This window comes from Lissotriton vulgaris, chromosome 1_1 (assembly GCF_964263255.1).
Source record: "Lissotriton vulgaris chromosome 1_1, aLisVul1.2, whole genome shotgun sequence".
Classification (NCBI taxonomy): domain Eukaryota; kingdom Metazoa; phylum Chordata; class Amphibia; order Caudata; family Salamandridae; genus Lissotriton; species Lissotriton vulgaris.
Genome location: NC_141685.1, coordinates 29,500,444 through 29,526,141, shown reverse-complemented (window position 1 = coordinate 29,526,141; position 25,698 = coordinate 29,500,444). Strand labels below are relative to the sequence as shown.

The 25,698-nt window shown below is 46.7% G+C and overlaps 1 protein-coding gene across 2 annotated transcripts in view; it reads left to right on the top strand.

Annotated features, from left to right (window-relative positions):
- Positions 1–25,698, top strand: part of LOC147737042 (uncharacterized) — a 448,671-nt gene that overhangs the window by 69,298 nt on the left and 353,675 nt on the right. Inside the window, exons 6-7 of one of the 2 annotated variants that reach the window (XR_015309291.1) lie at positions 503–547; positions 629–681. The exons of the other annotated variant lie outside the window; for it this stretch is intronic. The gene's annotated coding sequence lies outside the window, so the exon portion shown is untranslated. The remainder of the gene's footprint in view (positions 1–502; positions 548–628; positions 682–25,698) is intronic. 2 annotated transcript variants of the gene reach the window in all.

Below are 25,698 nucleotides of genomic sequence, written 5' to 3'. Positions count from 1 at the left end.
AGCTTTCCGACTCACTCTTCCAACCAATCAGAATCAGAATATATCTTGACTCTAACTGATTAGATAGAGGGAAGGGGAAAATTGGATAAAATAACGAAATAAATAAAACAGAGAAGAGACTGGTCCTGATCCTCTGGAGTTCTGTGGAATCTTCAATCAGCTTGCAAATCAGCTTCTCAAAGAACCCTAGGAATACTAAACACATACAAGATAATAAATCACTGTACCTGAGCTACTTTGGTCTTCCTATTACTGTTTCTAAGAACACCTATCCAGGAATCAGTAACGACCTGCCGCTCTTCTATACTTAAGTGTAGCTTGGTGAATGATCTGCCTAATCTGGATTTTCAGATGACAGCTCTTCCTCCTACTTCTGCAAATGACATTAGGGTTATTACTTTCTGCTCACTGCTCTGTGGTTGCTCTATATAATGCTGCTTGTTTTCCCCACCTACCAGTGTTGTCTAAAATGTTGTCCTTATATTGTTTTCTTCTTGTACAGAGACCTTCTCCTGAATAGATGAATTAACTTCATTCAACTCTCCAGGTAAGTTTCCTATTCTTCTGCTTGTAAATTCTTTCACAGTACTCAAACAACCTCTCTAACACTGTCCCTATTCTTTTCTAGATAACGTGAAGTCTTTTGTCTTGCACTGGTTAAAAGGACGAAATTCAGCACTGGTGAGTTTGATTCACTCAGTTAATGTTCATTAATCTTTCCATGCATTGATAAAGTTGAAATACAATATTTACACAGTCTCATGAACTTGCACTGAATACAGGAAACATTCCACTTAGCTCTATGTTTCTCCGCTACTTTGAATGAGTCTCTCTCCTTCAGCTTCCGTGAATAAATGACAGGAATTCTCTGCTTGGAAAGATTCTTCTCTGACACGCTGTTCAAAAGGCTCCGGTTTCTTTTCTGAAAACACGAACTCTGCTTGAACACTCTGTAAACTCTGGACTGCGTGAACCCAAGGTCAAGGCAATGAATGTTGAAAAAACTCTTCACTGGCTGAAATCGTTTCTTAGCTTATTTTCCGAAGACACACTCTAACGCGACCACTGTGACTGGATTCCTCGGTGAAGTGCGCAGTTCCAAAGGAACGCGCGCTGCACCTGGACTCTCGATCTCGTGCTGGGAAGGCTAGACTGCTAACCTAGCATTCCGCACATTCCACAGCTCGGACCAAGTGAAGTCTCGGCTGGCGCGCCATTTTCTTGTCTTTAAGCACATTGAATCTGCATTAGGCTTGCTGAAAGGAGGGATCCTGACAGCCGAGCAGTACAATAGAACGTAATTGGGACTGACCGTGTTGTAACATTAGTAAGTCCTGATCTATTATATTGATAGCAGATGATACAATACTCTCCAGTGAATATATTCTGGAGGACAGAGTCATTAACCCATTGTCCACAACAGAAAGTGATTTTTCCAAATTAATACGATCAATTTCTCATATTTTTTCTGCTGTCTCAATTTGAGTTACTTTCCAAGCTTCGTTGTATGCAGCGTATATACCGGCCGCTATGAAACGTTTTTGACGCTGTTTGCGTGGTCCCATTATGAAATCACGCAAGTCAGCACAGTCTTTAAGTAAAGTCAAGTGTTGCTTAATTTCAGCCAGTGTGGATGTCTATAGCCATTCAAGGCATAGTTTCCCTACACTGTATGTTGTTACTATCCCTGGATGTTGTCTCTGGGAGTATCTAGGGTCTGGTCTGGTCATTTTGAACCCCTGTATTTTGTTCAGGAATCTATCTTGACAGTTATTTGTATCTGTTGGCCAGATCAACCACTTTTTCCAATCAGGATGTGTTCTGTTTTGGTGTAAAATATGGGATACGTCTATCTCAACATCTGTAGTGGCATTACTATCAGGTATTGGCTTTGGAATAGACGGTTTCTTTAAGTCTTTAATCTTAGCTAGGCCAAGACAAGTAGACTGTTGAATGGTGTCATTCAAGAATATTATTTGTTCTGGGATCATGCAGGCTCTAAATAATGCTTCTAAACCTTGGACCTGCCAATTTTTTGTACCCCAGATGGTTTTCGTTTCAATGTTGTTTTTCCAGAATTCAAAACCAAATGTAATCATTTTTTCATAAAATGTTTCAGAATAAATCAATTTAGTATTTGTCAACATTGTTTTTATCCCTGTCTTATTTAACAGTTTAAAATAAAACGTTTCTGCATCACTTGTGTTAAACCCTGAGAAGTATGGGAATTTCTCATAAAATGTTTTAGAACTGCTTTTAGGTGGAGTTGCACAATGTTCCAATTGATTATACTTAAAAACATTTCTAGGTTGAGCAGATTTATGTAAATAGTCATGTGCAAAGTGATTGTAACAGTACATTTGTTCATAATTCGACGAACCCTGTAAGTAATCATGTTCTGTAAATGTTGCTGACATCACTAAATCTGACATCATATTATTTATGCTTTCAAAGTCCCAATCATCAGAGAATGTACTTGGTTTTACAAAATCACTTAATGAAACTTTGAACTGATGTGGATATTTCAAGAGTTCAACCTGGCCATAGTTTTCGTAATCCGTTTTGTCCCAAGCTACCCCACCGGGTATTGGAATGCCTGTGACATTCACTGATGATAGTTCTCTTTTCTCGATGTGAGATGACTTGTGTGGCTTTAGGACCAAGTTGATGTTCTGACTTGCTGTGTCCATTGTACTGTATTTTCCCTCAATTAATTTTTCCCAAACAAAGTACCATGATGAGCCAAAGGAGGAAAAGTACACCTAACACAATCCAAAATTCAATCCATGGAGAAATCAGATAGGTTTCTTTGAGTTGATGAAAGAGTTTAGTTAATTTGTCTTTGAAAGTTTTTGTTGTTGGCGTTTCTTCAGGTTCGCTTGGATCTTCAGAAAAGTTATCGAAATTGATGAAGTAGCCAGATGCTGTCAATTGTTGGAATTGCTTCCGAATTTTCCTTTGCTTTTTCATTTTTTCTTTCATTAGCATAGTCTGAGGCTACATCGTTGTAGACAGGTGTTTCTTGACGAACTGTTTCAATTTGGGCTTCAAGAGGCACAAGTTCCATGGCATTGTTGCATAGTCCTTTTTTATTCACTGCAGGTTTATCAAATGTGATTAGTCTCTCAGTTTGAACCTCTTGGATTGTAGCAAATTTTGGTATTCTGCTATTTCTTGGGAGTCCACTGGGCCTACTACTTATTATTGGCCACATGATTGTGGTTTTACCAGATCGATGGATACAACTCGGTTCTCCTTTTTACCAGCAAGAGGTGGTAGTACAACTGATCTTGTTCCGCTGACAGCTAAGACAGGTACTGCTTTTCTGTAAGAAGGCCCAAATTCTTTCTTCACCCCGATCTTCTCTCTGACCAGATCTCCAATCTTTGGAATCCAGACAGGCCTTGCTGAGACAGGTGGTTTATCTTCAGTGGCTGTTGGCTGCTGTTTTAACTTTGTTGCTCAGGGCTTTTCTTGTTTCATTTAAGTCCTGTAAAACAGCCAAACGATCTTTGATATCAAAGCATTTTTTTTCTACCACTGAAGTCTGACTATCTAAGTCCTGAATATGCATTCTAGTATCGAACAATAGTTCGTATGGACTGAAACCTTTTAGAGAATTTCTTGGCAGATTATTAAGACTACGTTGGACACTTGTTAAATGTTGGACCCAGCCATCACCCGAACCTAATACCCTCGCCGTTATAGATTGCTTTATGTCTGGTTTTTTCTTTCCACAATCCCATTTCCCTCAGGATGGAAGGGACAAGAGAACCGCAATGCCCATGCTGGTCATGGCCTCCTTATAAGCCCGTGAGCTAAAAGCAGGACCCTGGTCAGAATGTAGCATGCCAATTGCGTATGTGCCGATAAAGACTCGCAAATCTTTTATAACAGTTTTGGCGTCAGCCGAGCGCTGGGGCCACATCCAAATGAATCTCGTGCAGGAATCCACTGCGACCATGATATATTTATAGTTACCATCCCTTTGTAAGGGACCACAGTGGTCCAGGTGAACACAAGCTAAAGGTTTATCTGAAATTAGAAGGGGCGTCTGTGCTGGTTGTTTCACTGTTGATACTTTCATTCTTTGGCATATTTCGCATTCTAGAACATATTTCTTAGTTTGTATTCTCATGCGCGGCCACCAATATCTCTGTTTTAATAATGATATTGTGGCGGAAACACCAGCATGTGCAGAAGCGAGCCCTTCGTGTGCCGCTGTAATTAGTCCTAACCTGTGTTCCATGTTTGGAATTGCCCTATCCCCCACTCCAGGGATTCGAGCAAATGGAACATTATTCGCATCAGTTATGTATGAGTACTTTCCTGGAAAGCCTTTCGGGAGTGTTTTTCTGTCCTGTTTTACTGATGCACTGACAGCTTGCATTATATCGCTGTCTATTTTTGTTTTTGACCGGGTGATAGCAGCTACGGAAGCCGTTTGCACAGCTGCCTTCGCGGCTTCATCAGCCAATGAATTCCCCGCAACGTGAACGCCATCACGTTGATGACTCAGTGTATGTATCACGTGAGTCTTTTGTAGTTCTTTCTGTAAAAGAACTACTTGTTCCGAAAGCGTTTTATGCTTGATTGTGCCACCTTTTGCATCTTTGAAACCGTTTTGAACCCAGTTCTGCAAGTATTCATTATAAGACTGAACGCAGTAATATGAATCGCACACTATTGGTGTGGGGAATTCGCAATCGGTATTTTCAAGCGCCATCTTAAATGCTAGCAGTTCAGCTCGCTGAGCTGTACAATCTCCTAGAGATTGCATTTTAGTGACCAGTGGTCTAAATTTTCCTTTGTGCCAACGACCATTAACAATCGCGCACGCAGCACTGTAAGCTTGTTTACCCCCAACTGCGGGTTGTGCTGATCCGTCTGTATATATTATACAGCCGTAGTGTTCTAGAGGCAGGATTTCGGTTGGCAGAGGACATTCATATTCATATTGTAGAAATTCTTGTGTTTTTAAATTAGGATCAAATTCATATACTACGTCTGTTGCAGCAAGAGAATTAACCCATTGGATCCATCTCGGATGTAGTGTTTTAGCATTTGGAATGCTTGCTTTTGTTACCGCTTCTAGGGCTGGTACCGGTGTAACGATTATTTGTTTACCTTGTGCTAGGGCTCTTTCTTTTGCTACAGCAGTCTGAACCGCAGTTAGAATTTTTTCAGTTGAACTGAATTTCATTTCAGCTTTTGTGTACAAATGTGATTTGTAAGCTATTGGTACCGTTTCTCCCTCAGAGGTCAGGTACGTGAATCCGCATCTTCCTGGGATGACTCGGATTACAAGGTTGCGTGTGTTGTCGTGAGTTTGTAATTTTGTTTTAGCTAACATGTCTGTTTGCAATGATCTCAACATTTCTGTGTGTTTCTGAGTCCAATTGATTGGTTTAAAATCAGGTTTTATTAATTCATAGAGAGGTTTAACCCTCTCTGCATAATTTAGAATGTAAGTTCTTCCGAAATTCAGGAAACCTAGTATTGATTGTAAGTTCTTCAGCGTTTTTGTTGCTTGGAGTACAGCGCACTTCTCTAAGAAGTTGTCTGCTAGGATTTTGCCTTCACTTGATAATTCACATCCTAAAACAGGACAGTTTGGTGGGCAATTCGTGACTTTTTAAAGTTGAATTTGTAACCCTCTGCTGCGAACCCAAATATTATGGTGTTCACTCTTTTCAAGTGAGTATCCAGGTCATCATCTGTGAGATAGATGTCATCGACAAATTCAAATTCAAATTCAAATTCAAATTCAATTCAATTCTGGTTTGGAGACAGGAAACAAAGGATTGTTCATTTGAGAGGTGCATGTTTCGATCACCCCTTGGTATTCAAGTTGATCTAAGATCTCCCTGACTTGTTTTTTAGCTTCTTGCTTAATTGGGTACTGCCTTTGTGCAGTGGGTTGACATTTTATCTGGATTTTGTGAGGAGGGGAGTCCTCATCCCATCCTACATGATTTTTATATAATGCAGGAGCTTGAGCTACTGTCCATTTTCTTACATATGTGTATTTTCTATGAATTGGAATATGATTTGAGAAGGCAGGCATAATCATTTCTTCGCCATGAGGGCACTCCCCGACAAACTCTGGTGGCCAGTCTTTCTCAGCTAATAAGATGTCGTAGCCTTTTGAAAGGTTATCCCAAAACAGACCCCTTACTTTCCTAGTCTTATCTCCCTCTATACGCAATGTTATTTCGTATATTTTAGAAGGTTTGCTAACTCGGGTATCTGCAGTTTCCACCTGAATGTATTCATTCGAGTCCACTGTCTCCAGATGATTCATCAGGATCTTGCGAGCTATTGTCACTTCTGCTGCGCTGTCTAGCATTGTCTGGGCCCACTCTCCGGTTTTCAGCTGTGCCCTCAGTATCCTCGGCATGTTTGATTATTTTAATACTGGCTACCTTCTTTCTTGGAAATTTTAATTTTTTACTTTGAGCAGGTTCCTTGTCTTTGGACTTGACGTGCTCTTCCCTGTGTTCTGACCGTCCTCTTCTTTCCGATTTCTGCGACGAAGTCTGAAAAGATCGAGAGGGACATGTATCAATATCTTGATATCTATCAGGCTTTTTCAAATTATCCCTATTTCTAAGGTTGTATCTTTTCTCAGAGGTCTCCCTCTGGGGAGACTTATGTCCTTGGTCCGGAGATCTTTCTCTCCGCCAAGGAGACCTTCCTCAGGACTGGAATCTTTTTTCTTTGGGAGTGGATTGTTTATTTCCATCCCAGTTTTTTTTGGAGTGTTTAGATTATTTTTAATAAATATCTTTTCAGGATTTTCAGTTAGTTGAGGTTTTACCCGTTTCCCACCCAAACTTTCTCTACCTAGTTCTTCATAGGATTTTTCTATGATTCTGGTAAGTTCAATTGGTTTGTCTGCTATATCTGTTTCTTTCAATTTCTGGAGGTAAGTTATATCCTCCATTGCCAATTGAACTAACTCTCTATATGCCTTTGTTAATTCTTTTTTTTTTTAACTAAGAGTTCTTCTCTTGACATTTTATCAATGTCTGGATGTGGTGTGTAGTTGGCTAGAACCGGCCACGTTGCTCCTGGTCTACCTAGTGGACCGAGCCTGGTGATTTCATTATTATGTTTTAGGGCGCCTTTAAACCAGAGCAGGTGCTCTTGGTAATTTAGTGGGATTTCAACGTCCTCGAAAGGAGTGTATTCATCCGGAGGTTCCTCTATTTTGTAATAGTGGAATTTGTGTGTTACAGCGTTTGCTGCTGGAAAGTTTATCCATGAATAGAATACCTCTGTCTGCCGATATTCATGGGCCTCTACCACGAATATGACTATACCACCTTGTGATGTCAGTCTGTTTTCTATAAGTTTAAGAGTTCTAGTTCTTATATTTGCCGGGATGATAATTGCACCCGGTTCATTTTCATTAAACCCTGTAACATCGAAACGCCGTTGATTCGCATCTACTGCGGCTTCACCTTTTTCGTTGCTGTCGCCGTTAGTTGACATTGTTTTAATGAAAGTTTGCAGAGCAGGTTTCTAAGGAAACAAAGATTAGGTGCACAACTATGCATAGGAATCTCTTCCTACTAAGTTCCGGCGGATTTTAACCTCTTACCCACTCCATACGTCTTTTGGAGTATTTACGGGAAAAAAGGTCTGTGTGAAAAAGCACGACTGAGTTACTCTAACGTCTTGCGTTAGATTTATCGCCTTACCAAACGGTGGGCGCCATGTAGTGTAGTTCCTATATTCCCAATAGGCTCTGCACATTGGAATAATATATTCAGCAGTGTAGACGTAGGACTGAGGTCGACTGGGTCTCTGCTGACTATATTAGACTTAAGGTTTGCCAGCTAGCTCAGAGGTCACTAGAAACTTTCTCGAATAAACGAGGAGGAGTTTAACCTCCCTGGATAGACAAGAAGGGATTAGCTTCTGACAACCATATAACATGACAACTTTGCACCCTCAGAATAAGAGTGTATCTCTAGAGTCGTGTGAAAACAATAGACAGCTATTTCACTCAGTCAATCCTGAGTACTTAGTTTCACCAGAGTGCAGAGAAAAGAGAGACGGGCGTTTTCAATAAAAGGTGTCATTTATTGAGCAGTCTTCTTTCTCATGCAAGAGAAATGAATTGCCATAATTGCAATACTTAATGTAAAGTAAAGTGCGTACAGTAAAAGGAGTATTATGAAATAATACTGTAAAAGCATTGATATGGTTTCTTAGCCATAAGATACTTTAAAATGGATAAAATATATACATACATAAATACATTGACTAATCGTACTCAACTGGTGCTTCTAACTACGCCTACCCCGGTGTGCCAGACCTAAGCCTAATACGTGGGAAGGAGTAAGTAAGTAGCAGTTTAAGTTAAGTTGGTTTTGCCAAGAATCTTACTCAAGAATTCTCTTTAAGGGTTTAGTCAGCTCCGTACCTGGGTAATAGAATGCAGGAGGTCTGGTATCTCTCTTTCAGGACTCGATATCCCAGCAGCCCGCGAAGGCGGCTGAGAACACCGGGGCGGAATTTCTCGGCAGGAGAAAAGGCAGCGTCTCTCTCAGTGCGTCAAAAGGGAGGGGCAGCGTCCTTGGGCTCTCGCATCAGCCGGGGTTCTCGGGCAAGTAGATAGCTGCTCCGCTCCAAAACCACCACTGTGTGTTTGCTTAAGGCAAAGTTGGTATATTTATACCTGAAAGGTGCCGGGTTTGACATAAGGTTGGACATAAGACGTCAATAAAGATGTCACTAAGAACTGGCCGTTCTTACAGTGCTTCGGGAGTTCTAGGACGAAATCAAAACAAAAGCAAATGGGGATTTCCCAGGTTGCTGGAGGTTTGGTTTGTTTAGAGAACTCGTTGTGCCTTCTAGGAGTCCGGGGAAGTAGCCTTGCTTAATGTGACTGCATGGGCTACAACTAGATATGGATATGATTCTTATGCCATTATAGGGATATTATTGATTATAACCGTACAAGGAAATAAAATAGAAATATCGATAAAGATTCGTAGATAAAAACACAATACAACCACACACACACAACCACATACAACCACACACAACAACACACACAACCACACATACAACCACACACACAACCACACACAAAACCACACCCAAACCTACACACAACCACAACCACACACAAACACACAACCACAACCACACACAACCACATACACATCCACACCCACATACAACCAGACACACACAACCACACCCACAACCACACACACACACAACCACACACACACAGCCAACCACAAGCGCACACACAACCACACAGACACAGCCACACATACAAACACAACACACACAACCACACACAACCACACACACACCACACCCAACCACACACACAACCACACACAAACACACAACCACACACAAACACACACACAACCACAACCACCCCACCCCCACACAACCAGACACACACCCACAACAACAACCACACACAACCACACACACAACCACACACAACCACACACACAACCACACACACAACCACACACACACACAGCCACACACACAACCACACACACAACCACACACACACAACCACACACAACCAACCACACACAGCCAACCACAAGCACACACACAAACACACACTCACAGCCACCCACACAACCACAAACACAACACACACAACCACACACAACCACACACACAACCAACCACAAGCACACACACAAACACACACACACAGCCACCCACACAACTACAAACACAACACACACAACCACACACAACCACACACAACCACACACAACCACACACACACATACAACTTCACACACACAACCACACACACCCATACACACAACCACACACACACAACCACACACACAACCACTCAGACAACCACACATACAACCACACAGACAACCACACAGACAACCACACACACAGCCACACACACCCACACACACAACCGCACACACCCACACACACAACCGCACACATAACACAGACAACCACACACACAACCACAAGCACACACACAACCACAAGCACACACACAACCACACAACATCACACACACAACCACACATCACACACACAACCACACATACACACACAACCACATACAACACACAATCACACACACATCCACACACACAACCACACACACAACCACACATACAACCACACACACACACACACACAACCACACACACCACACCCAAGCCCACACACAACCACAAACACAACCACAACCACACCCACACACAACCAGACACACACAACCACACCCACAACCACACACACACAACCACACACACAACACACACAACCACACATACACAACCACACACACACAACCACACACACAACCACACACAACCACACACACAGGCACACACAACCACACACACAACCACACACACAAACACACACACAACCACCCACAAAAACACATACACAACTACACACACACATACACACAACCACACACACACCACACCCCACACACAACCACAACCACACACAACCACACACAAACACACACACAACCACCCACAAAAACACATACACAACCACACACACATACACACAACCACACACACACCACACCCAACCACACACACAACCACACCCAACCACACTCAACCACACACACAACCACACACACACAACCACAACCACACACACAACCACACACACACAACCACACACAACCAACCACAAGCACACACACAGCCACCCACACAACGACAAACACAACACACACAACCACGCACACACAACCACCCACACACACACAAACACACACAACCACAAACACACATATAACCACACACAGACAACCACACACAGACAACCACACAGATAACCGCACACACACAACCACACACAACCACACATACAAAGTACACATCATTAAATACGCTAAAATCGATCATAAAATGCATGCACTTATAAAACCCTCCGTTGCCCCAATTAAGGTAAAATTATTTTACTAAAACTCATTGAAAAGGACAGAGATAAGTGCCTTCACTCTTTGCATACATTTCCCAATAGCAACGGCAATATCTAAATGGATCATTTCAGTCACCAAAGTTATAGCCTGGTTCCTAGATTAAATATTACATTTCTTAAATATCGGTTTTAAAAACATAATTCGTACATCTAGAAACTTCAAGCAATCTAATAAAATATGTAACAAGTCACATGAGGTACCCACAGTGCAAATGCATCTTCCCTTCTTATCAATCATTGAGCTTTTTACCACATTATTTCCATAGCACTTCGTAATTGACAATCAGGTAACCTATCAATGTAGGGAGAACATTGTTCATTTTTCATTGTGTCAATCATAAAGAGCACTGAGATCTTATTAGCGAGGTGATTTTGGTCCTGTGCCATAGATATTTCCTTCCCCAACATTCCAAGTACTTTCTTATCAATACTAATCGTATAGGTGATGGGGCACAGTTTAACCATCATCATACCACATAGCTCCTTCATGATCGCCCTAGTCTCTCTTGCCCATTTTAATTCGCTATTCTGTATTTCGTTTTTTACACCACTGTGATATTTTGGTGTTCGCGCGTACTCCTAGGCGTTGCTAGAAGCGGAGTAGGGCTATACCAGCTAGAATGCCCCATGAAGTCAGACCTAATTCAAATCTTACGGCCTGGACCATTGTTGACAAAGGGAGTGTGAATAGGGTTTTTAAATGTTTGCCTTCCTCGACATCCCAGCCCTCTTTGCCGCTCAAATATAACAGTTCTGCGCCATACAGAAATTGTGGGCGTACCATGGCCGAGTAAGCTTTTAGCACTGGTCTATCTGACATTGCGCCATAGGCTTTATTAAACAGTTTCAGGCCGCTAATCGATGCTGAAGTTCTTAATTTTGACGCCTCTAGGTGAGTTTGCCATTTCATACTTTTTTCAAGCCATAATCCCAAATATCTATATTCAGTGACCGTTTAAACTTTCTCTGACCCCTTCCACCATGTGAACCCCTACGACCAAAGCTCAAGGCTTTAGTCTTGTCCATATTAATCACAAGATTTTTCTTGGTGCAGTAATCCTTAAAATATATTTAGTTTCCTTTGCAAGCCAACTTCAGTCTGATCCATAATCACCAGATCGTCGGCATAGAGCAAACATGCAATATGCTTACCATCTTGTTTCGGGCTTGACCCATTGATATTCCCCAGGGTCAACGGCAAATCTGCTAGGAACAAGGAAAACAGCAGGGGGGCCAATACACATCCCTGCCACAACCCATTTCCAATTTCAATCCTCCCAGATAAACTTCCATCTATATCTAAAATTATCTGGGCCCAGTTCTTAGTATGGAGTATTTGAATCAGACTTAACAAATCTTTTGGGATACAGTCACTAGTTAATGCCTCCCACAACAGCTCCCGGTTCACCAGATCGAAAGCTGCACAGAAGTCCACAAAACAGCATAACAAACTTCCCTGCGTTTCAATCGACTTCCGCGCTGTGGCCCATAGAGCAAAGCACTGGTCAATTGTGGAGTGGCCTGCTTTAGGTTTAAAGTATTTTATTGCACCATGAAAGAACACAAACAAACAAACAAGTACAATTGTCTCGAAAGAGGTAGTGCAAAGAATCCGCCATAGGGGTGCAACCTGCAACTACAGTGCGTTAGGTACAACATTTCCAGATCCTGATGTCCAGTGCACATGCAATTGAGACAATTCCAAGAACCAACCCCCCCTTACCCAACTCCCTCCTTCCCGTCCCGAACCTGATCCCTCCCTCCCCCCCGTACTGTGCTGAAGACGCTACTCTTCTCCATCTTTACAATGTGCCCACTCCTCCCGCCTCACCTCCCTCCCAGGCATTTCAGGTGGAAGGAGCAGCCAGGGACGTTAGCCGTAGCAGCCGGAGGTATCTGGGGCAAGTAATTTCCCTGAATTCTGATTGTAATAAAGTGTGAAAAGGCAACCACAATTCCTCAAATTTGTCCACCTCCCCCGCCACCATAAGGGACAGCTTCTCCATTCCTAGGACATGCCACAACCTGTGTAACCAACCAACAGTAGTGGGGGCGTGGTAGTGCGCCAATGAATGAGGGTGTTCTGGATCGCCGAGCCCAATGCGATCGCTATCTGTCTGCCTTTCTTAGATCTCAGCGGGTACATCAGGCCGTTGGGCAAGCCTAGCAGAACATAGGCAGGGAAGCGGGGTAATTCAATTTCAAAGCATCGATCTATCTCGTCCAGTACCTCCTTCCAATAGGGGCTTAATAAAGGGCATTCCCATAGTACATGAGTAAGCGTGCCAATCTGACCACAATCTCGCCAACAGGTGTGTGTAATGTTATGATACATTTCGTGCAATCTCTCTGGTGTATAATACCAGTAGGTGGATATCTTGGTGAATGTTTCAGTGAGCACGGTGTGGTAAGCTGAGTGTCGTGCCCGGTAGGAAATGTGATCCCAATCCGTGTGACTCCGTGGCCTTCCCAGCTCTCGCTCCCAGCGCTCCCGTCCGGGATTATAGATGTGGAAAGGGGGGGGTTGCAGGAGTTTATATAGATCCGAGATGAGCTTGGAGTCTGAGGAGCGCGTCGCCAACCACCTCTCGTAAGGTGTGAGTTTCTGATCTGCCAAGTCACGCACTTGCGGCTGAAGCGCCCAGTGACGCGCCTGCATATATCTCATGCGTTCTGTCTCAGGCAGGTGGTACTCCCGTCGGAGGTCCTGGAAGGACATGGGGCCCTCCGGGCCGTACATATGAAACAGTGCACTGCACCTGGCCGCTCGCCAGAGCGCAAAGGCTCCAGGCTCCGTTCCAAGATGGAAGTCTGGGTTCCCTACCAACGGCTTGAACGGTGACGGGAAGGTGGTGAGCTCCTGCCTTTCATTCACGGCATCCCACACACGAAGCGGGACTCGCGTAATAAAGGACGCATAGAGGTTGGGGGGGGCGGTGGGCTCTGCGCAGGAAGGGCACCTCCTGCAGCGTTCTGCCCGCTACTGCCTGGTCCTGGAACAACCAGTGCTTATCAGAATCCCACCTGCTCCACTCCACCAAATACCGTAATTGCGCCGCCTGAAAATATTTGTGCAGGTCTGGAATGCCCAGACCTCCGGACTCGGGTGCCAGCGTGGATAAGGCTCTTTTGAGTCTGGGTTTGCGGCCCTGCCAAACAAAGCGTGCGATGTCCGTCTGGGCCTGTCTAATCCACCCCTTTGGGGGCTGAAGTGGTAGGGCTCGAAAGAGATACAGGACCTGCGGTAGGAGAGTCATTTTCACCGCTGCTATCCTGCCCAACAAGGACAGCGTCCCCTTGTTACAGCGGGTCAGTTCTTCCTTAATTTTCTTGCCTAAGGCCGTATAGTTGGCCGCTATCATGGTGGGTATAGAGGGCGCCAGAAGGATGCCCAGATAGGGCACCAGGTCCTTATATATATGGGGAAAAGACTCTGCAGTTCACGCCTCGTGGTGGTGGCTAGTGAGACGTCAAGAGCTGCCGATTTCCCCATATTCATTTTAAAACCCGCCACTGCAGCGAAGGATTCCAACTCGGCTATGCAAGCAGGGAGCGATTTTATGGGATCGTCATGCATCAAAATCACGTCATCTGCATAGAGACTAACGATGTGGACATACCCCCCCATCCGGACGCCCGTCACGTCAGGGTTCTGACGAATCCTCTGAGCAAATGGCTCCATATAGAGGGCGAAGAGCAGCGGTGACAGCGGGCACCCTTGTCTAGTGCCCCTCTCTATCGCGAACTTTTGGGAACTGCAACCATTCACCCTCACCACCGCGGATGGGAATCTGTAGCAATTGAATATCAGGACTCGGAATTTCTCCCCTATGCCCAGTTTACACAGCACCTTCTCCAAGTAGGGCCAGTGCATCCGGTCAAACGCTTTTTCCGCGTCTATAGAGAGAAGCATACGTTCCCCAGGAACACAAGATGTCTTCTCCAGGACATGGACCACCCTCTTGGTATTGTCAACCGTCTGCTTACCGGGAATAAACCCTGCTTGGTCGCGCCGCGAGGATCCCGGTATACAGCTTGAGGTCCACGTTCAGGAGCAAGATCGGCCGGTAGGAGCCGCACTCAGACCGGTCCTTACCCGGCTTAGGGATAACCGACACTGTCGCCTGGAGTAGGTCCGGAGGGATAGCCCCCGGTTCAGAGAACGAATTGAAAAGGCGTGTCAGCAGCGTTGCCAATTCTTGGCAGAACGTCTTGTAGAAGAGCGAGGAATAACCGTCAGGTCCCGGGGCCTTCCCATGTTTGAGTCGGGAAATAGCCGTGACCACCTCCTCGATTCGGATCTCCCGTTCCAGGTACTCTGCTTGTTCCGGGGTGAGAGAGGGGAGATCGACCGACTCCAGATAGTCAGCCTCTGCTTGCGCCGAGGAGGGCGCGCCCGCATATAGATCGGCGTAATACTGACGAAAGCCGTCTGCAATCTGGTCATCTTCTGTGGCCATCACTCCTCCGGGAACCAGCAGCTCTTTCACCCGGTGTTTCTGGTGCTGTATGCGAAGCTTATGCGCCAGGAGCCGTCCGCATCTATCCCCGCCAGTATAGTATGCGTGTTTTAGGCGTAGCATTGCGTATTCCGCCCTATTCATGTCTAGTGCGGACAGGAGTTTCCGGGCGGCTTTAAGTTGCCTCCAGACTCTTGGAGCTCCGGTTCTCTGGTGCACCTGTTCCAGCTCCCTCACCTTGCATGTCAGTTCGTCCCTTTTTTGTTGCCGTTCCTTATTCTCTGCCGTGGAAACGGCAATAAACTCGCCACGGAGTACCGCCTTCAAGGCGGCCCATTGAGTCGCCCGTGTGGTATCTCCATTATCATTGTGACGTTAATATTCGGCGATCGAGTCACGTATACGCTTCACTACCGACTGCTTGTGCAATAGGGTGTCCCTAAGGCGCCAAACCCCTCTCGAAGGGGACACTGGGGGTAGCTGGAAAGAACCCACCACCGGGGCATGATCCGAAAGTGAAAGAACCCCTATGTCAGAGGCCGTGGCTAGCTCGTAGACCGGACCCGTCACCAGGAGATGGTCCAATCTCGCATAGGACTTGTGAGCGTGTGAGTAGTAAGAATAAGCTCGAGTAGTGGGATGGAGGCGCCTCCACAGATCATGCAGATCAAGATCCTCCAGTCGGGATCTGGTCGATTGCGAGAACTCCCCTGTCTGCGGGCGTCTCTGCGCCGACCTGTCCAAGGACGAGTCAAAGACCATATTCAAGTCCCCTCCAAGAACAATATGCCTATCCAGGGTGATCGCCACGTTCTCCAGGGCCGTGCACAGAAATTGGTCTTGGTGGTCGTTGGGGCTGTATACCGAGCCTACAGTGAACACCAGACCCCCTGTCCTGACCCTGTAAGCTAACAGCCCCCCTTTCTGTTCTGATACTTTATTCAAGATCTCCCCCTTAAACTTCTTAGATACCAAAATTGCCACCCCGCCGTTTTGGAGTTACCCGATGAGAAGAACTGTGTGGGGAATTTCGGTGACCGCAGCCTGTGGCAGTCTTTGGCTATGAGGTGGGTCTCTTGTAAGAGACAAATGTCTGCTTGGGTGTCTTCAAGGAGGGACAGCACTGCCTTCCGCTTAACTGGATTATTCAGCCCTTTCACATTCAATGTAACAATCTTAAGGGCCATCCTTGTGAAGGATATGGGCAGTGCTTTGCGTGTCGGTCGTGGCCCTGTAGGGGCGGCTGCAGTGTCAGCAATGTGAAAAGGTGGTATGAGGTGCAAGTACATGCAGTCACAGCACAGTACGGTCCCCGATTCCCTCCCCCTCCTGTCCTGAGAACTTCCCCCCAACAGCCCAACTCCCCCCTTCCCCCAAGTCTTCCGTGCAACTCCCGAAACCCAAAACCCCTCCAAAGAACTCCCTCACCCACCCCCTTCACACCCAACCGGTCAAAGACCATCATTGTCCCAGTCTGGTCCACAATGGACAAGTCCGTGGAAAGTTATGTAAGTGGACGTCCAGCCACCACACACTCCCTCCGGCCGCCCCCCCCGTCCCCGGAACCCCCGCACCTGCAATGATGATGAGGCCAATACGATCTCCCCCTGGAGTATGTTCAGGCCGTCAAGGCCACATCACCAGCCTCCGTGTCTCTGGTCACCTCCCTTATGGCACTGTCCATTTCTGCTCTGATAGTGGGTGAGTCTGGTCTCGTGGGTGGGGATGGGGATCGCCGTCCTTGAACCGTCTGCCAACCGTCCCTGGTGCTGCCTACGACGAGGCGTGGGAGCGTCTTCATCCGTCGCGGTAATCCCCAACACTCCGCAACCGTCTTGGAGGGACCGGAGTTGATGCAGAGTCCCATTCCAGCGAAAAATGAGCCGGAAGGGGTGGCCCCAGGAGTACTGCGTTTCGTGTTCCCGCAGGAAATCCGTGGCGATTTTAAATGCCTTGCGCTTCTGCAGTGTTATCGTCGACAAGTCTTGATACAGGGCCACCTGATGACCACGGAAACGCAGGGATTGCTGTCGCCGTGCCTCGCGGAGAATCCGCTCTTTCAAATGGTAGTCCGGTAGGAAGGCCAGGATATCCGGGGTTGGTGCTGAGGCCCGTCGTGGCAGGCCCACTCTGTGAGCCCTATCAATTCTGATCGGGAAGTCGCCGGGCTCACCCAGTATTTCTCGAAACATGTCCCTCAGGTAGGTGGCCATGTCCTCTCCTTCTTCTTTGGATGGAATTCCACGGACCCGGATGTTATTACGCCTCGACCGATTTTCAAGGTCCTCGGCGTGGGCTTGGATGTCGATCTGTTGATCTCTGAGCCGCAGGACCTCCTGCTGTAATTGCGTGATTTCCTCATCTCGGGAGTGGCCGGCGTCCTCCATAGTGGCCACTCTCTCCCCCAGGGAGTCCACCTCACGTCTCACCTCTCGGACCTCTCCGGCCACCTCCTGCTTCAGGGTCTGAAATTCCTCTCTGAGGGAGCTGAACAATGACTCCAAGAAAGACCTGGTTACCGGAGGCTCCCCCCCCCCTCCACGCCTCGTGAAGTGGTAGAAGGGCTCGGACCGGCTGACCCCTATCTTGTCTCGGGCCCCTCTACCCAGCATCTCCGGCAAGGTGCGATCGTTTTTCTAGCCCCCTCTGGTGCCTGACATCTCAGGAGTGGGGAGGCTCGGCTGGAGGAACCGCGCCCGTCAAGGTTTGTGCCACGTTGCTACACCAGCAGCCTAAAATGTCTGCTAAGTCCGGGCACCACAGGTCTCCCACGGGCGGTACAGCTTCGTCTCACTCCGGACAGGGGGGGCGCCGGTACCAGGGAAGCAACACTGGTCCGCCACCTACCGCAGGTCTTCCCAACTGCGTTGTGGGGTCAGAGCGAGGGTTATCGTCATCGGCGGAAGTATAGGCCTCCCCTCATAGCGTGTGGGCCTCCGCAATTTCAGGGCAGCCAAGCTCCTTCAGGCCACAGCCGCTGCAGGAATCGGAGTCGCTCCCCACAATTCAACAACTAGGGGTGGCACCTCCGACCCCTCCCCCCCCCAAGCAGGGCACCGTCGATGAAATCGGTCCCCGCTCCACAGTTCTGGGTGTCGGGGCGCTCCTCGACCCCGAGGATGTCGCCAGAAGGGTGTCCGCTTCGTTGGCCGGGTGTGAGTCGCTCGGGGGGTGCTCGCTCCGGAGGCAAGGCGGGGGCTCCGAATGGGGAGGAGGGCGCGAGCAGTGGCCTACCTCCGGGCCAAGCCGCGGGCTCGCGTGATGGCCCCGCGGTGCGTCCGTCGGTAGTCGCTGCGCCTCCGCTCCTCTGGGTACCTGCGGGGGTCTCCGGATTCACGCACCTCTTCTGCCGCTGAGCAGGGCCACTTGCAAGGGAGCCAGGGGGCGGCGCGCGGATTCAGGCCTACCAGGCCGCTCGATCCCCGGTGTTGCGTCTCTACGCCGGCTCCTCTTCCGTCCTGCTCCAGCCGAGGCCCCACTCTGTCCGCTCAGCTTCTCTGTCCCCCTGCTCACCAGGTGGCTCGTGCTGGGTCCACCGCTCCTCCCCAGCTTTCTGCAGAGGCACCGGAGGTGGTTCCAGTCATTCTGGCCGGCAGCGGCCCGCGCCTCTCGGGCCTCCGACGACTCCTCCGCCAGTCCTTGCCTCGGGGACTCCCTGGTAGTGTTTCGCTGGGTCCGCAGGGCACCACCAGGCGCTGGATAATGCTGCTGTGTGTTCGGCAACGCTGGGTGTCAGGAGCCGCTCGATCTGGGGGAGATCAGCGACTCAGAACTGTGCAGGGGCCCTCGGGTCGCGGGAGCTCACAGAGAGAGCGTCCTCTCAGCCCGCCATCTTGGCCACGCCCGAGTGGCCTGCTTTAAACCCCCCTGTTCTGGGCGTATAATCTGATTATCTGGGCCTGCAGGGCGGGTAAGCTTCAAACTTGCTATAATGTTCTTTATACAGCTTGAGGTAAAGTCTTCTTTTATGTCAACCCTCACCTGTGGCCAAACTGGCATCCTTGACTCTTCTTGTATAGGTCATTTCCCATATATTTCTCCCAGGTAGCCCACCCATTCATCTTCAGGGACCATACAGTCTAGAGAACCTGCTTTTCTACCCACACTTTCTTGGACTAATTTCCAAATTCCTTTGACATCTCTAGTTTCAATTACCTCCAACATATTTGCCCAGCACTTATCTTTACAGGTTCTTTTTTTGTTCTGAATTAGTGTTTTGTATTTTAACCTTAGTAACTGGAGGGACCCTTAATCTTCTCGTCTTCTGCCTGATCTGTGCCTTGGCTACCCAGCATTCATCGTCAAACCAGGTGTTTACATTTTTTTTTCTATAAAGTGTCCACCAGCTTGCCTATGGTGGATTCAAACCAGGCAATTCCATTTCTTAATTGAATTTCTTCTACAGGAATAGCCTGCTGGGTTTGCTTTAATTTCTCGAAATATTCCTCTTTCTCTATTTTTGCTTCTTGATAGATGGAATTCTGCCCTCAATGGATAATGGTCACTACCTTTAATTTTCACCACCTCAAAATTTTTAAGTAGCCCAAAGCACCAGGCCTGACAAAACACATAATCTATTGGGCAGAGTTGCTGGCCCCTCAAAAAAGTGCGTCCTGCTGGCCGATCTGGCTGCATTCTCCCATTTACGCACACCATGCCCAGTGAACCCATCAGCTGAGTAAAAGTCGTGGAGTTCTGGACTTTTTGGTTCCGTCCAGAGGTGTCAGGGAACAACACCCAAAGACCCCGGAGTTCCACCTGCCTTGGTGCGCAAATGAACAGAAACACGGGCTTCTCGATGGTGGCGTCAAAGACCAAAGGTTTATTACTGCAGGGACACAGAAGTCACAGAAACCACACATGGGCAGATTCTAGGAGCCTGTTCAATTTGTACAAAGAGGGTTGCTCCTTATATACTAAATTTTAAGCTGGGGGCGAATTCTTTACATGTAATACATTCTCAAAACCTTTGTGTCTAAAACAATAAATATTTGGCGTTACACAGGAATCGTTGATAATATCTGATGCCAAACATTACGAAGAGGGGTTCCCACTAGTTCATCACAATCCCTTGTCAATATTGCATTCAAGAGCTGGACTGCCTCATCGTAAATTTCGTTGCCTCCCCCTAATAAAGATTCAGAAAGAAAGGAACGGAGCCAGGTGTGGAAGATAGAAAAGTGGGATAAGGGATGTTTGTGGGTTGTAAATGGGCAAGGCTACCGGCTTCGGCCGCCTAATCATGATCGGGACAATGGACGCGAAGACCAGTTTAGCAGGACTGGCCCCGGGCAGAGGAGGCAGCCTTTGTCGAGTCATGTAGCTACAGCGTGATCTGGTTTAAGGTGCACGTGTCATGAAAGAGGTGAATCTCCGGCTAAGGCTACGTGTCCTTAATCGAAATGAAATGATTCAGAGGTTATTGCGTATGTGAGGGCAAGAAACACAAAATGGCTGCCATGATCTAAGATGGATGCCATGAGTAGATCAGAAATGTGTTCATAACAGGAGTGCTCTTGCTCGTAGCATAGCGAAAACACCAGGATGTGCTAAATGGATCATTTGCGGTTCGCTGATACCAATATTATGTATTTCCGACAATATTGAAAACACGGGTTCAAATCGTCACGGAACCTCAGACCCTGCTTTTGCCCTTACATAGGCAATTACTCAGTCTATGTCAGAATCTAATTCTATGCTCATCAGGTCAGTGACATGTTGTTGTATCATCATCCTTTCTCGCGCCTTTTCTCCAAACGCAGGTGGTTTCCTAAAACAGGTTGCAGCACAAAGGCTACACAGAGCTGGACCACACTGGATAATCAGGCAGCATGAGAAGAGGAATACTAAGATGACACCAATGACCATTAGAACCTTCCATCCCCACGCTGAGATTAGAGTCCAAAACCACTCCATGAAGGACCAGTTTCCCTTGTCTACATGAATAGAGTCGGAAATCTTGTGTAGCTTAGAGATCGCCTCGTAGACTGTTGGAGCATTATTAGGAATAAAGACACAGCAGCTCGATTGGATCATTCTGCATACCCCACCTCGATCTGCAAGTATAACGTCTAGAACCATACGGTTCTGCAACGTCATGAGTCTATCCGCCTGAAGCTCAGCTGTCAAATTGCTAAGGGCACCAGCAGTTTCGGTAATAGTAGATTCAACTACCCGTGTTAGCTGACGTATGTTTCGACTATTGGCCATAGGCCCCCAGAACGGAAGGAAGCCTTTGAAGAAGTCTCCAGCTTCCTGACCAGCGGTATCTTCCTTGCTGAAGACACCTCTCGCTACTCTGGTCCTGTGGTAGTCAGATGAAGCAGTGTATGTTGGAGGCAACAATCGAGCAATATAACATGACCCTGAAAAGTCGGCTGGCAACCATGTATATGCTCGGTCTCGACAGATGAAGTAGGTACCCCTAGCAGTAAGAAAGGCAGGGGAAGAGTTAGCCGGAAACACATAAGTCTCTACGCACTCACTCCTCCCTAGCTGAGCTCTCGGATTTCTCCCATTACCTTGCAAACAGACGTGACCTCGGTGAGGTACGACCCAGATTGGAGTTGAGCTTTTACGCTTGCTTTCTCCCAAACTAAGGCGATACTCTGAAGAGTTCCAACTCAAATATATTCGCAATTCGTCTCTAGGGTAAGATGGAGTATTATTGACGTCCTTGATCATGTCAATAATTCCCTGGACTAAAGCTTTGTTGGCAGAGCTATATTTAGTGGAACGTGGTGGACGCGGAGGATAGGTTTCAAGGGCATAAGCAAAGATGGTTTGGAGGGCCTGAAATGATCCATTGTAGCTGAAAGGCAAAACCAGATAGGGAATACCTTTATCCATAGTGTGGGGTATCAAGCCACACACCCAGCAGTCTGTAGTGTTAACCACCAGTTGATGTTGGTGCAAGAGCTGTACAAAAGTGTTATTAATGAATTCTGAGCGTCGAGCTTGCTCGTGTTCAGGAAACGAGTGAAAAGAGTGTATAGAAGAAACAGTAGAAGTAGCAGGATCAAGGGGAGGTACTGTAGTTACTGGCACAAAGATCAAACTCATACCGAGAACGATTCCACCCACCAACGTTATCAAAACAATCAAAAATGTAATGGCACATTGTATTAAAAAGCATTTGCTGTGAAGAATTCTATAAAGTCTGTTTCTGCGAACATAAATCACATTTTTTCGTTGCAGCGCAGGAAGCTCCATCTTCTACAATCCGCTCGCGACCACTGATGATGTGTACGTAGATGAAAATGCCTCTATCAGCCCTGGGAGTTCCCAGAACCAACAGAAAGATCGACCTTGTGTCAGACCCCCGCAGATTCAACTAGGCACACAGCCACGACCCTACGGCTACCCAGACGGCAAGGCAATTTTAAAAACAATAAACAATAGCAAACTTCCTGGCTGAAGGCAAAAGTTCAATATTTCAAAATATCACAATAGGCAGTTGCCTGCTTTATTTGTCCATTTTACGAGGTCGTAAATTGTATCTTTGCTTTGCAGGTACTGTTTGATCGGCAAATAGCGTATCACTGGTAGCTGTTGCAGTGTTCAGGTTCGCAGGTGATAGAGGTTTTTCTGATGCAGGGGACAAATGTTCAGAGTTCAAAGGAGTCTTTTCAGGAGGAGAGTCAGATTTCGGAGTGTCAGTAATCAATTCGGCATCGCTGAAAGGGATGAACTTTGGTGTGCGTTCAAATTCGGAGGCACCAATTCCCTTCTTCACCCAGTCGTCGTAAGAAAGTGGCAAAGGTACACGCTTAACATGAGATGCGTGCACCCAATGCTTGCGACCAGCTACACGAACTGCTGTTCTCGTTGCAAGCAGGACCTGGAAGGGGCCGACGTATCTGGGCTGAAGGTTCTTCGTCCTCGCGAAGTTCCGGATTACAACTTGGTCGCCGGGTTTCAGCTGATGCCCTGGACTCTCCGGAGGCTTTGGCAATGCATCGAAAACCTGTTGGTGAATAAGACTCAATTTAGCAGTCAAGTCGTAAAGGTAGTCTATCAACATAGGATATTCTAGAGAACAAAACTCCTTTGGCCTCGGCACACCCCAAATATTTGCCGGGCGGCCAAAAACGATCTCATAGGGGCTAAGCCCCACTCTAGAATGTACAGTTGCTCTCGTTGATAATAAAGCCAAAGGAAGTGCGTCTGGCCAGGATAAACCTGTGGAGGCTTGAATTTTGGCTAGTTTTAGTTTGAGGGTGCCATTGTAACCCTCAACTAAACCAGCAGACTGGGGATGGTTTGCACTGTGAAACTTCTGTTTTATGTTCAGACCGGCACACACACTCTGCATAACTTTCCCTATGAACTCACTTCCGTTATCTGACCATACAATCCGTGGCATACCATATCTAGGGAAATATTCTTTGAGAAGAATTTTGGCAGTTGATAGGGCAGTATTGTCCTTTAGTGGGTATGCTTCGATCCATCTGGAAAAAGCACAAACTATCACCAGGACGTATTTCAGATTATTACAGCGATCCATGTGAATGAAGTCTAACTGAATCACTTCAAAAGGACAGGAAGGAGGAGCGAAGTGACCAGCAGGAGTTGGAGTTCCCTTGCCAGGATTATGCATCAGGCATACCATGCAATTTTTCACCACTCTCTCTGCACACTTACTGATCCCATCATTCTTCCAGACTGGAGCCAACATCTTACAGATTCCTTTAGAACTTATATGCGCTACTCCATGCGCCATCGTCACCACTGCAAGCACATACGCATCAGGCAACATCCAACGCTGCTGTTCTGTCAAATCAATCCAACACCCATTCGAATCCAACTTGCCCGTACTCTCTCTCCATACACGTTTTTCCTCCTCAGTTGCCTCTTTCTGAATCTCTTTCACACTTTCCATTGTATCCTCACACATTCCAGACTCAGCAGTCCACCTTGCAGACGTAGCAACATACATTCTGCTCATCATATCTCTAGCTGTCTGTTTAGCGGTCTCATCAGCAAAAGCATTCCCACGACCAACATCATTCGTGATTGCTTTATGAGCACTGCACTTCACAATCGCAACTTCAGTCGGCAAGGTTAGAGATTCCAACAAGTCGTTAACTAGCTGACCATGTTGAATCTTAGTCCCATGGGACGTAATGAAACCTCTTTCTTTCCACAACCGGCCAAAACTATGGGCCACGCCAAATGCGTACTGACTATCTGTAAAAACATTCACTCTCTTTCCCTTAGCTAAAACACACGCTCTGGTTAAAGCTATTAATTCTGCAGCTTGGGCAGAATTCTGACTCACTCTTGCAGTCTCCACAATCGTCTTCAAAGTCGTTACTGCGCAAGCAGCACTCACATCACCATTCTCCAATTTAAAACATGATCCATCCACATACAGTGTGCCATCTGGATCTGATAATGGGGTGTCCTTTAAGTCAATACGTCCTTTTGTCTCTTCCTCCGTTCTAAAACAACAATCATGTGGCTCGGAATCACTCGACTCTTGATTAGCCGGCAACAACGTTGCTGGATTCAATACATTACATCTTTTGATCTGAATATGACTCGCTAGTAATGTCAGCTCGTAACCAGATAGTCTCGCACTGGTAAGGTGTTGTGTCTTAGTTCGGTTCATGAGTGTATCCACCGCATGAGGAACCATGACCACTAGCATGTTGTTCATCACCAAACCAGCAGATTGTCGAATGGAAGCCGCAGCTGCCGCTGTAGCTCTCAAACAACTAGGTAACGCTCTAGCTACCGGATCTAATGTTGATGAAAAATACGCACAAGGGCGTTGTTTATCACCAAATGTCTGTGTCAGAACACTCAACGCGCAACCTTCTCTCTCGTGAACGTAGAGCGTGAATGGCTTGCTGTAATCAGGTGTACCCAATACAGGAGCTGAACACAGTGCATTTCGTAACTCAGAAAAGCTCTCCTGACATTCATCAGACCATGGCACCGGACTCGGAACATTTTTCCCAGTCAAAGCTACCAACGGTTTTGCTAAAAGAGAAAAATTTGGGATCCACTGCCTACAGTAAGAGGTAATACCTAAAAAGGCACGTACTTCTCTCTGTGTGCGGGGAACACTCATCTGCGTAATTGCTTTTATTCTTTCTGGGGTCAACTTCCTTCCCTCCTTTGACAAGAGATGACCTAGGTAGGTCACTTCTTGGCAGCAGTATTGCATTTTCGAAGGTGATACCTTGTGATTCAAATTAGACAAATGATGCAATAACGAGATCGTAGCTGCCTTGCAAGTTTCCTTGTC